We start from the raw sequence: 13,695 nt of genomic DNA, 5'->3' as shown, positions 1-13,695 counted from the left end.
ATAAAAAAGCATTGTAATAAGACACCCAGTTGGGACGAATTTTTTAATCCTTGCTCCTTATTTTATACACAAAATACGGAAAAAAGAAAAAAAAACTAAACACTAACAGTATTAAAAAGCGATATAAAGAACGGTCTCACCACTGAAGTACTAATCAGATAAGCTTAAATAAAGTTAATTGCAAAACGTCTATATCTATATACAGATGCGACTGACGGGCTGGTTGGCGTGGTTGGTAGATACTTGCCTTTCACACCAAAGGTTGTGGGTTCGATTCCCACCAAAGACAGACATTTGTGTACCTGAACATGTCTGTTTGTTCTAAGTCTGGGTGTAATTATCTATATAAGTATGTATTTACAAAAGAAAAGTAGAATATGTAGTATATCAATGTCTGGTTTCCATAGTACAAGCTCTGCTTAGTTTGGGATCAGATAGGCGTGTATGAAAATGTCCCAGGATATTATTATTATATATAACTCGTGATTCGCCGTTATCTCATAGTTTATACCATTTAAAAAATCTTTGAGCAACGCTAGGGGCTGTCTTGAAAAATGTTCCACAGAACATCGTCATGGTGAAATGTTTTGAGAACAATGTAAAATATTCTCTTTCATAAACACCATAAAAATAGATATTTTACAAGATTTTTTTTTTGTTCGATTAATTTATATCGTTCTTTTTATTTTCGTTTCAATTTAAAGTCTTACCTTAGTAGGTACTTTGCTTTAGTTAGTCTGTATTTAAACTAAGGTTATTGGAACTTTGAAATCCGTCAAATTGTTCCAATTTTAATATCCGTGCTATGTTCGAAATTTACACTAACAATTATTATTTGTCCTTATAATAATACTTCTTTATGCGCTTCAATTAATATATTTACAATCCACAAGTGAAGCTGATTTTATAAATACCTCGAATTGGTCTTTTTCAAAAATAGAACAGCAAATCATACAAATTGATGTAAATCACTCAGTCAATTACTCTTAAAAATCAAAATAACACAAATGAAAACATTCAACAAATCACAAGTCACGCCAATAATGAATTAATCACTTTACCTGTCTCCAACAAAATGACGGTTTGAAATTAGCGCGCGTCTTTTTTTTAAGACGTATGCGTGTAGGAATCTCCTAACTAAATTATATATTTTTAGTGTTAGCATATTGTAATATTCATGTATGATATTAAACGTCTCATCTTAATTTTTTTTATAACGTGATTGTATGATGTAATTTAATCAGTAACTAATATAATTATGTAGCAATGTTTCCAGCATTGTTTAAAGCAAAATTGAATATCTTCAGAGTAAGTATGAAATATTTATTTTTCTTCCAAGTTAAAATTTCTTATTCATAAATAATCTATCGCTCGAGAACCATTCAAGAAGCAGATAATCTTCGTCTGGACAATGTTGTGACGACGTCATTAAGCAACAGAACATCTTTTCTTAGTTGCATTGTCTTTTCGTATTATCTAATACACGCCAAAATTAAACTTTAATCACTTACATTAAGATCCATTTTTGTATAAATTTCTTATCTAATTTGTTACTCCACCCTAAGTATTCACAATTATTTGTCAAGCCCACTAATTGCCTGTTATATTGAGTAAAAGGAACTGCATTTTGGCTTATTAGGACTCAACAAGTTGAAAGTAATCGTGTGCCTTTCACCTATTGTTGACGTTGGAAACTTTCAAACATCCTTTGTCAGGGTTGGCAAAGATCATATTGATCGTAATACAATATTAATATATTTCATCTTATATATAAAAATAGACGTTTGTGTACACATGCATTTTGTATATGTTATGACACTATCCATTCTGTTCTAACTTGCTGTTAGATACAACTGTTTGGCAATTTCTGTCTGGTTGCCGTAACAGTTGGTATATACACATAAAGGACAACGTCAGCTGAATTTCACTTGTTATAAGTAAACGCGTTTATACAATATAGTTTATTAAGTTTTAAAACCTAATTTTATTATTAAATCTCATTGCATCACCGGCTTTGTTACTTGCCTTCAAGTGAGCTGTCCAGATACGTGCTAGATTAGTGGGCTTCTAGGGACCGTGTGTCGCACAAGGCGAGGTAGTCGATTAATTTGGAGCCCATTTCGTAATATGCATAGCATAACAGGCTGATATATAAGGATACGTTTTCGTGACGGGAGTTCAACGGCATATAAATAGTTGCATGGAATTATATTGGATTGAATTGATATAGTGTTTAAATATCTTTATATTACACAAAAATAAATATACTATTGCTATTACGATAAATATAATGACTTCTATCAAACTACTTTAAGCGTTAATAATAATGAATAAAGTTTAATTTCAATATTTATTTAAATTAATAGCATTGAAGCGCGTTCATAGCTAACTAAAAAAATAGACTGAACTGTTTCGTCGTAGTTATTTCAAATGTGCAATACTTTGAGCTTTTCAACCCACACATCATCTCTTGAGTTTTGAGTTTTTGTCTTGTAGATAAAAATGCAAACTTATATGAAATATCAACACAAATGTATAAATCAAGTTATCGTTAGTTTTAATTTAACAATAATAATAAATTAACTATAAAAAGAAATTAAAGATACGATCTCTTAGTAGCTAATTTTATTATCGAATATTGCCATAAAATATTATTTATTTAATATTTCTTTTTTTCTTTAAATGGACTGCGTTTTTGAAATATCTTAAGACAGCGTAATTTGTTAAGGGCAAGTAGAATTAATTGCAACGGCCGAGATCGGGTCAAATTAAATAATCCACATTCTATAATAATCCAATAAGTTCAGACAGCGGCACACATAAAGCTATAAACATTTGCTACGCGACTGTACACATAAGACCTTAAACTCGCATAAAATACCTCCACAAAGAAGAAAAAAGTAATGCAAAGGAATCAGTACCAACTACTATCTCAAAATTGATCTGAAAATCTACAAACGATATTATACTTTCCACAATTAACATTAGAGATCAAAATCAAGTAACGATAGAGATTATAAATTGGTTTTTCATTACAATCAAAATTATACTCTATAATATAATGGATAGAGTTCATTTCTGGTTAGCATAGGGTACCGTATACCCTCACATAAGTTAAGGCCCAAGTAATACGGATGACGATGCGAAGTTAGTGGAAAGAAAGGGGAGAAGGGAAGTGGAATAACGAGGGGGAGTAAGAGAGGGGGTGCACTCCCTGTTTTGGGTTTTCAATAGATGTTTGAGTTGCGCTCGTATGATTTAAAAACCAGACAGGTGTAGTTAAGCGTACGTGTGTTTATATTTGGAGATATACCTTCTTAGCTCATATTTCTTTAAGGATTATTCCTTCGGGATTTTTTTTAAATAAGTGAAATATAACACAGAGTATTTCATTTGCTTCGTTGTTTATTAAAGAAATTATATTAAATATATGTACTAACTGTCCTTATATATTGTTTGAGTTAGTTTTTATTTTATGTTGACTTATAATTGAGTACTTTTGAAAAGTCGCGATTGTGTGCTTAATAACATTGGATCATAATCAAAGGTTGCGTTCGAATACGTATTGTGCAATTTAGGATTTGAAATACTTAATTGGATTTTATAGGTACATGTGTCAGGTGAAGGAAAACATCGTGAGGAAACCTGCATGTGTCTAATTTCACTGAAATTCTGCCACATGTGAATTCTACCAACCCGCATTGGAGCAGCGTGGTGGAATAAGCTCCAAACCTTCTCCTCAAAAAGAGGAGAGGAGGCCTTTAGCCCAGCAGTGGGACATTCACAGGCTGTTACGGTTGTTACGGTATGTGTCAGGTAAAGGTAAATGAACGCAGTCTGCGAGAAATTATAAGATGTGTATATAATCAACGTAATAACTTACATTACGCAAATAGATCATTTACCAGCTGTGACATATTTACGAATGAAGTTAGTTTCCTGTATTCATACAAACATACATTAAGTTTAGTTTATATAAAGTAATTATATTTATAATTATTACAAATATTATATCTAATCGAGAAGAATGATTTACGTTAGACAAATATTAATGGTTAGCATGTAATAGTTTTATTTTGTAAAATGACGTTATTAAAGTCCTTTTAAGAGTCTAAATAAATAAAGATTATTTGGTAACTAATTTTGGCTCGCGGCTTCGCCCGCGTGTTAGGGTAGGTGTATAAAAACTATGTCCTTCTTCGGCGTTCAAGCTTGCTTTTTACCAAATTTATATTAAAATCGGTTTGGTGGTTTGATTAAGCATAACAAATAGACATAATTACTTTCACAATTATAATATTAGTATTTTTTTTTTATAGAATAGGAAGGTGGACGAGCATATTGGCCACCTGATGGTAAGTGGTCACCAAACGCCCTTAGACATTGGCATTGTAAGAAATGTCAACCATCGCTTATAGCCAATGCGCTACCAACCTTGGGAACTAAGATTTTATGTCCCTTGTGCCTGTAATTACACTGGCTCACTCACCCTTCAAACCGGAACACAACGATATCAAGTATTGCTGTTTTGCGGTAGAATATCTGATGAGTGGGTGGTACCTACCCAGACGAGCTTGCACAAAGCCCTACCACCAGTAAATAAATGATTACGTAAATTTAATCAATTAAAAATGTTTATCCTGTAAAGCTATTGTACTCCTTATGTACATAAATAATATTCATTTTATGATATAGCTTGTTGGACCGAACACTATATCTATACACTACATACCGACATTATTTATACATTCAATTTAGTAATATAGCATAATTATTTAATATAGGATTATTTGTATAAGGAATATGTTGATTTTTAGGTGAGACAGAAGAGAAAAAGCCTTGGTGGGCAGTTCCACGGAATTTTCATTTGCTTAAATTGTAAGGAAACATCGTTACGAAACCTATGACGGAAGCAAATTTGCCATGTGTGTCCACCAACTGGCTTTGGAGTAACATGCTGAGGCGCTAAGGGGCCCATCTATAGAAACTGACAGACTATTACTTTTATATTAGTATTTTAGATGCACACACTACGTAATGCTTTTTTTTTCAATTTGCTCTATGATTGAACATATTGAATGCTAAAAAATATAGCTTTTCATAGTATTAACATAATATAATAATATATAACATACGTTATATATCTTTCTTAACATACAAGCTAACTTAGACTAACTTCTAAATGCAAAAACAATATTTCAATAACTAGGTGATGTTGGATACAACCTGCAATCGCGTAAAATCAACGGTTATATCCAACGGGCCGTATCGAGTTCCTATTTATCAGACTATATCAGCTTACCTAAGTGTGCTATGCGGATACAATTAATTGAATTTCAATAATTGCTACTCAAATCTTTGACAATATGATTACTGTATCATACAATTATGAAATGTTTATAGGAATTTTATGCGAGTATAATTATTAAAAATTAAATAACAAATGTCACGATGATCATTATCACCTGTTTTGTTAAATAAGACTGGCCTAGTGTTTAGAACACGTTGATCTTAATCGAAGATTGATTCAAACTCGGTTTACTAAATTTTCATGTGTCCATTTTGTGTTTATAATTAATTTGGAGGTTAGCAGTGAAAACATCGTGAAGGAATAGTGAAGAAAATGTGAGGAGTCCTCAGCTCAGTTGAGGGACATTTACAGGCATATCTCCATGTGATGGTAAACAAAAATAATTAATGTTGCATTTAAACATTAACTAATCACACAATATTTCTAACTTTTGATGTTGATGTTTTTTCAGAAGAGAAAGATCAAATAAGGTAATTCCCCGTCTATGTACGAAGCGCTTTGAATCCACATTCATCATTCGCACTGCGAAACTGTGGAATGCTTTGCCTGAGTCTGATAGGTACAACGTTGGTGTCTACAAATCCAGGGTGAACAGGTTTCTTTTAGGTAAGCATGCTAGATCCTAGACCGTGTCGATGCTTAAGATCAGACAAGTCAACGGTCAAATGCTTGCCTATTAAGTGTAAAAAAAGTTTACATACAAAATGAAAATATTTAAACAAAAATAGACTTTTACAAGTTGACACGTCAAGCGCTGTCACCGATTCGGAATGTAGATTCTACTAAATCGGCAAGGACTTATTTTGTATGTTTTAAAAATACATTAATTGAATACAAGTTATAGGAATATTTATTGTGTTAAGAAGTATAGGTTGTGGTGTTTTTCATGCATAAACTTTGTTCCCAATATATAACGATTGATAGATAATATTACGATAGATTCACGAACGCTTATTGATTTGTTTTGGACATCATTATATTATTTTGTTCTTTGCGTGTTAATATGTTCAAAGTGACTTCTTTCGATAAATGGATGACACGTTTTTTTAAATATTTTTTTCATATTCTCGAGACACTAGAATATGCTCGTAAAAGTTAGTCCCCGCACCGGGGGTGGTTATTATTCATTTTTCTCCAGTCAAATTCAGTGTAGGGCACACTAATGTGCCACTTCAGAATCAACCCCTACGAACTTTTTCGCGACCATGTTTTTTCCTGCAAAATTTTTTGTTTGTCACCCCTCCCTTTCTTATTTGCTTATTTTGATATACCCCATCCTTGTCTCCTTATCGTGCAGGCGTGGGGTGGCGGTAGAAAATATGATACGTTCTTTTGGGGTTTAAATTGATTTTTCGAAAGTGTGTGGAAGCCATTTTATCGCGGTTTCGCGACTTCGTATTTAACGTTTTCAAAGAGTATTTATCCTTTGAAAAGGTCTCGTAGTTCAAATTTACTCTGCTTTATAACGCCATGTAATAATACAGAAAAAAGCGTTTAAATCTTTTCAGAATAGCCATGCCTGGAAGCATAGGTCATAAATTTTATAAGCAAAAAAATTGTAGATGTTCAATTATTACTTTCATTATTCATTAAGAACAAAAAAATATATATTATAGAATAAATAAATAATGTTTTAAATTTAAGAGTTATAATTATAGAGGAAGTATGAAAAAAAAACAATAAAATATGAAGTCTCAAAGCGCTCCGTGAACCATTATGTACCACGGTTAATAGTCGTAATAAGCTGCCAGTAATTATGACGGTAGTTAAAAAAAAAATTTTGATTATGACGTAATTATAATAAAATTCTATTCAGAATTAACGATCTATTACAAATATAACGTGTCCCCGGAATTAATTGCTTATTAGATGCCGTTACAGGAAATAAGGGTTGTCATTCACAGGATGTGATGCGCGATATCATGATAACTTATAATATATCACTATTTATTATTATTTATTGATTGATTTTGTTCATCTATTATAGCCTTTTGCTTTTCTTGTCTACATTGTATCAAATTGATAGCAAGAATATAATAACATACTATGTAGTAATATAAACATAAAATATTACAATTATAACAAAATAAAAAAGAAGGCCTTAATCAGTTCTCAAATATTGCAAATAAAAGAAGTACATGAAAAAACTACAAATTTATAACTTAACCATACATTGTACTAAGCCAATAGAAATGGAGTAAAATATAAATAATCTAATTGAAATACAGTTATCAAAACGTCCAGAATTTATTTGAATAGTCTTAAAGTTCCTCATAATTTTATAAGCTATAGTCTAATATACGACGCGACTTGTTGCTCTGCAATCAGGATACAATCTTAAAAATATCGGATGTAAATATTAATATAACAGTTTAATTTGACTTCATTTAATTGGGGGTAGGGGTAGGGATAGTGGAGAGATATATGTAACATAATTTTTACAGCTTAAAGAACTTTGTAAATTATAGTTATTATAATGGAATTCTTGGACGGACCAGGTGATACTTACCCCTATTAAGACGAATGGGTATTATGTTTTTAAATGACATATCGTTTATATTATAAAAAATTCTTGCATGGTTGCATTTTTGTTACATTTCGATCATAGCGACGTTGCTTGGACTTATTCCAATTCCGATTGATGATAAGATTATGAAGAAGTCCACTGTTTATGTATGATGCGTTGATAGAATTAGTGACATTCCTGAATCGCGCTGTCTAGATTGGCTACTGTGTATGTATAATGTGAAAGTGATTATGTTAAAATGATTAAATAAGTTATAGTTGTGTGAACAGAGACAAGCACCACTGATTTTCATGTGTTTGTGTTTATAATTCATCTCGCACTCGACTGTGAATGCATGCATCTAATTTCACTGAAATTCTGCCACATATGTATTTCACCAACCCGCATTGGAGCAGCTCCAAACCTTCTCCTCAAAAAGGAGAGGAGGCCTTAGCCCAGCAGTGGGACATTCACAAGCGGTTACTGAACAGAGGAAGGATCTTCCTTAGTTTCATTTACCATTTGATCCTCCGAAATTAGTTCGGCCTAGCCAATTTAAAACATTCATTAAAAAGTTATAAGGAAAATTTTAGACAGGACATTGATTTTGTGTTAATGAATTCAGAAGACATTTAATAAATATGAACAATTTCATTTACTATAAAACATCTACGTCTAGGTGTATTAGGTAGGTGGACTGGTTAATGGAGCGCCTGATGGTAAGTGCTAAGAAATAGCCCATCACTTACATCGCCAATGCACCAGCAGCTTTGGGAACTAAGATGTTATATCCCTTGTAAGTAACACTGTCTCGCTTACCCGTCAAACCAGAATACAACAATACTAAATATTGCTGTTTGGCGGTATAATAAGTCTTGGATGGTACCCATACGGCCTTTTTTTTATCGCTGGAAAAACGAATTTACGCGTTTCCCCCACATGCGGTGGAGGGTATGTGGGACTTGCCGGCATTGAAGGCGCCGGAATACCCACTAAAAAACCAGCGGTACCCACTCCGTCTTGTCGAAGGTACCCATACGGGCTTGCACGAACCTCTACAACAATATAATGTGAAAATAACATGATAGCCTAGTAGCTAGAACATGTGAATTATGCATAGAAATTTGTGAGTTCAAACCCGAACCAGGAGTTTTCATGTTTCACTTGTCTAATCATTATTTGTTTAATATATTTAACATATATTTTTTACAGGTCTGAAAGTGTGGTAGTCGTAAAGGAAAGCTGATCTCAATACTATAAGAAAATATTACCAAAATTATGAAAAAAAAGTCATTGAATTATAAATAAAAAATAAAAATTACTAACACAAGAATATGTTTTATTTAATGAAATACTTATCTTATTGTATAAATAGATAATATAAAAACAGGATATTTTTAAATAAAATAAAAAAAAAACCTAAGTGTATTGTCGTGACGTAATGCTGTATGCGCAAAAAATCGTATGCATTTTTTTCATTCATGAATGCATTACGCTTATTGGAATAAGCTCCAAACCTTCTCCTCAAAAGGGAGAGGAGGCCTTAGCCCAGCAGTGGGACATTAACAGGCTGTTACTGTTTACTGTTACTGTGAATGCATTATAATTTACAATATATATTCATAAGTTACCAGGATAATAGCAAATTTAATAATATCAATATTATACTAATAACGTATAAGGAAATAATTAGTTTTCATGCGTTCGTGGAAAAGTACACAATTTTCATGTACGAATTTTACGATTATCGATATATGCCACATCACGAGTAGAATTACTGGTGGTAGAGCTTTGGGCACGCTCGTCTGGGTAGGTACCACCCACTCGTCAGATATTCTACCGCAAAACAGCAGTACTTGTTATTGTTGTATTCCGGTTTGAAGGGGGAGTGAGCCAGTGTAATTACAGGCACAAGGGACATAACATCTTAGTTCCCAAGGTTGGTGTCGCATTGGTGATGTAAGCGATGGTTAACATTTCTTACATGCCAATGTCTATGGGCGTTGGTGACTACTTACCATCAGGTGGCCCATATGCTTCGTCCGCCTTCCTATTCTATAAAAAAAATCCTTCCAGACCGTCGAGTGTGGTTGAGTTCTAATCATCAGACATAATAATATTATAAATACGAAGGTGTGTTTGTTTGTTATTCTTTCACGTCTTAACTTCTCAACCGATTATTATACAATTTTTGTATACACTTTGTTAGAATAGAAAAGGACAAAGGGTACTTTACACCTGACTCTCCCCCGCCCTCACACGCAGGCGAAGCCGCGGACGGGAGTGATCGTAATAACTTAACGACCATTTTAATACTTAAGTTTCGGTTCGGATAGCTTAGTGTATTTATTTAGGGGCTAAAAACGAAAATCGTTGAAGTTGCTCAGATCGCGTGTGGCAGCAACTATCAGATAAGTGGCGACGGTTAAACATCACTGGTTCACAATTAACCAAGATGGCTGATAAAGTTTAATGCAAATTGACCCACAAAACCGTGGAACGTTTAACGTTCACGTGACGTTTTAGGATTCCGTAGGAATAATGATACCACTATATAAACTATTAATATTATATAATTATACTTCATTATATATTTATATTAATAAATAACTTTCTAGACTAAATTAAAAAAAATAAAAGTTATTTCATATCTTAATAAGCATTTGTGTTGTGAAGATACCCAATGATACAATAATAGATCGATAGTAATACAGAACGAACAACAACAAAACCCATAGGCAATCGCATGTCGCAAATGCTATACAAATATTTGTTAGTATCTAATATCGAACCTGTAACCTTTACCGTAGATACCAGTATTACCACATAGACTATGAGTCGTAATTTAAAGTTTTTTAATTACTTTTAAGCTAGTATTTAAGTAAGACAGGTTTATTCGTAATTATGTTAATTAAAGAAATAAAAACGCGTATTTAATATATCATAAAAATAATAAACTTCAATGTTCGTTTTATTTCACACTTACCTTCGACCAATGTAAATAAAAAAACACATAAAGGGCTTAATGTTACCGAACCTAACTCAAAATATTTATAAAAAAAAATGTAACTTTCATAGACGCAGTCTTAAAAGCGAGTCAATGAAACATCGCATTACTATCGTGAATGCCATCAGCTTGTAAATCAAGCACCTTCATAAAAGCAGGCTTGATGTTTTTAGATTTTAATCGGGGCTAATTTAGACCCAACACACTAACGTCGTAAAACCTTAGTTCACACGACCGATGCCCGCGACTTTGTTTCGTTTTTAAACGTGAACACATATGTAAGTTTTCTTTTTAAACTATTAGGACTATTCCATTTTCAATTTTTTGACGTGTAGTTTTAATTTTTTTGCGCGAAGTGGAAAAAAATTTAAGGTCGATCACGTGACGTTTGTACTTGCGGAAAAAGTAGACTTGCGTCCCTGTCTGTTTTGAGTTTGATTCTGATTGTGATAATTCACTCCGTTTATTGTAAATTTCTATTTACACTGTTATATCTAATAATGATATTATCTATTACGATGATAACAGATTTAAATTAGTTTGTCAACATTATATTATAAATACTGTTTGTTTAGTGGTTCGTTAGTATTAATCAATGGCAACATTGCATTACCAATGTCAATGTCAAATGTCTTTTGTTTTAATTTAATAATAGTAACAATATTCTTAATAAGGTAAAACTACCGCTAATAATTGTCATTATTAGGAGGAGTCAAAACTACTTAAAAAGCCTATTTGAATTAAGAATATTTTGAGTTTGTATCTACATATAATATAAATGTGTAATTTCTATTTTTCTTGTAAATGAATATCAAGATATATATGGTACATTAGGTTGAATAGTGATATGCTGATAAGGTTAAATTAACTTAACTGGACCGGTAATCGAAACAGAAACCTTGGGAACTAAGATGTTATGTCCCTTGTGCTTGTGGTTATACTGGCTCACTCACCCTTCAAACTGGACCACAACAATATTAAGTAATAGGTATTGTTTTTTACGGTGAAATAAATGACTGAATGATACCTACCCAGACCGGCTTACACAAAATCCTACCACCAACTAAGTATAAATATGTTGTTTTATCAAAATTTATTTTAAACGTCGTAACTTCTTAAACGTTAAAAAGTGCAATAACAATTAATTAAATGGTTCAGAAACTTGTAACAAAAATATACAAATTACTTTGTAGCGGCCCTTAGGTTTACAAATTAAAAGGGTCCCAACGAAACTGTTTTGACTACCAAAACGTAAAACAATCTTGTACCCTGTATCGCAATGATTATCTAAGAATTGTTAAATTGCACCGCCCGAATTAACGCTTTCACTCTGAATATATTAACATAAGTTCCCTATAAATATTTATAACTGAATTGTGCATGGGGAGGTTGAGGTCAGTTAGCATAACTACGAGTATCTTTTAAAAATTATGTACACATATTACTAATATTAAAAAAAATGTATTAAAAATGTTTATAAATTGTGTTTAAAAATGTTTTTAAATGTGTTACTGTTTTGTTTATTATCATTTATATCAATATTTCAATATATATACAGTTAATTTAGATACACAACATTCTTTAAAAAATTAAAATATGTACAATCAATAAATATGTCATAAAGCATTTTAAAAAAAAACTGTTAATTTTCATCCAATCCACCCATACCTCCCCTAATGGACGATGGTCAAAGCTCATGCTTATATCGCTGGGAACCCATAGTTAATTCAGTCGAGATTATATTTTCGTGTTTAATTCTAATTATGTATAGTTACACCGTTGAAAGAATTATACTATTTAAGATCAGAGGCAGATAATTGTGTAATTTATTCTAATGTCCGTTGGATTTACGGTCGTTGCTCTAATAGCCTGTCCAATGCTTCGGTTGTGTGGGTAGGTGATATTTTTATGGTTATTAGTGATGTCATGTTATGTTATTAATCTGTGTGTTTGAGTGTTTTTACTGAATTATGTTAGAACTGTTGGATTGATAGTAATATAAACCATAATAGTAAATTATATAATAAAATAGTCCAAAACGGCCAGTGTTAAATAAAGCCAGATCGGATAAATAATAAATAATGTCATCCAAACCGATTTCGCCCAAGACTCTGTTGGTCAGTCTGAAGAACACTGCGCGGGACATTTTATAGTGCATAAGTGTACGCGCAAACGCAGATGCACTCCTTATTCTCTTGCTCTCATCAACCGACGAGACCGAATTTATTGATAGAAAAACCTAATAAAAAGTTAATGGATTAACCCGTTGTTTGATCTTAGATCCTCGGGGTTGGAGCCTTATACGCTTACCACTAGACAAATGAGACAGTCCCAATCGTATAAACTAATATAAAATATAACAGCTATAATATAAATTTAGTTTTATTCTACGTTTACCAAAATAAAATATAAATATTTTCTGAAGTAATCACTAAGTCAAAGGCATATATGGCATTTATGGATAAGTCCATAAATGCCATATATTATTATGATACAAAAAATTCTATTTCGAGCCATCTAAGCATTTCTTCCATAAGAGTTAAAGAGTTATGATATAATATATGTGGCAATTTGCAATTGAGATGCGTTCGCCAAAACATCTTGGTAATGGGCCTCATAGCGCATAATGTGACGGTAATTGTTCGAGAAATACCACGTCAGGTGGTACCATTCATGGCTGGTGGTCACTTGACAGTTGCTATTTATGACGTGACATTAATGTGATAGCTAGGTGATTATAGTTTATTGGCAAGCTGGGTGCGTAGAGAAATAATTATGAATTTATTTATCATTTTAATGTCGTGTATAATTTTTTTTTAACTGCTGTGAATAAAGCTGTTAAGTTAACTGTTTATTAGTAGATATTAATTG

Source organism: Nymphalis io, chromosome 16 (genome assembly GCF_905147045.1).
Source record: "Nymphalis io chromosome 16, ilAglIoxx1.1, whole genome shotgun sequence".
Taxonomy (NCBI): domain Eukaryota; kingdom Metazoa; phylum Arthropoda; class Insecta; order Lepidoptera; family Nymphalidae; genus Nymphalis; species Nymphalis io.
The sequence above is the reverse complement of the archived record's forward strand: the minus strand, read 5'-3'. Positions refer to the sequence as shown.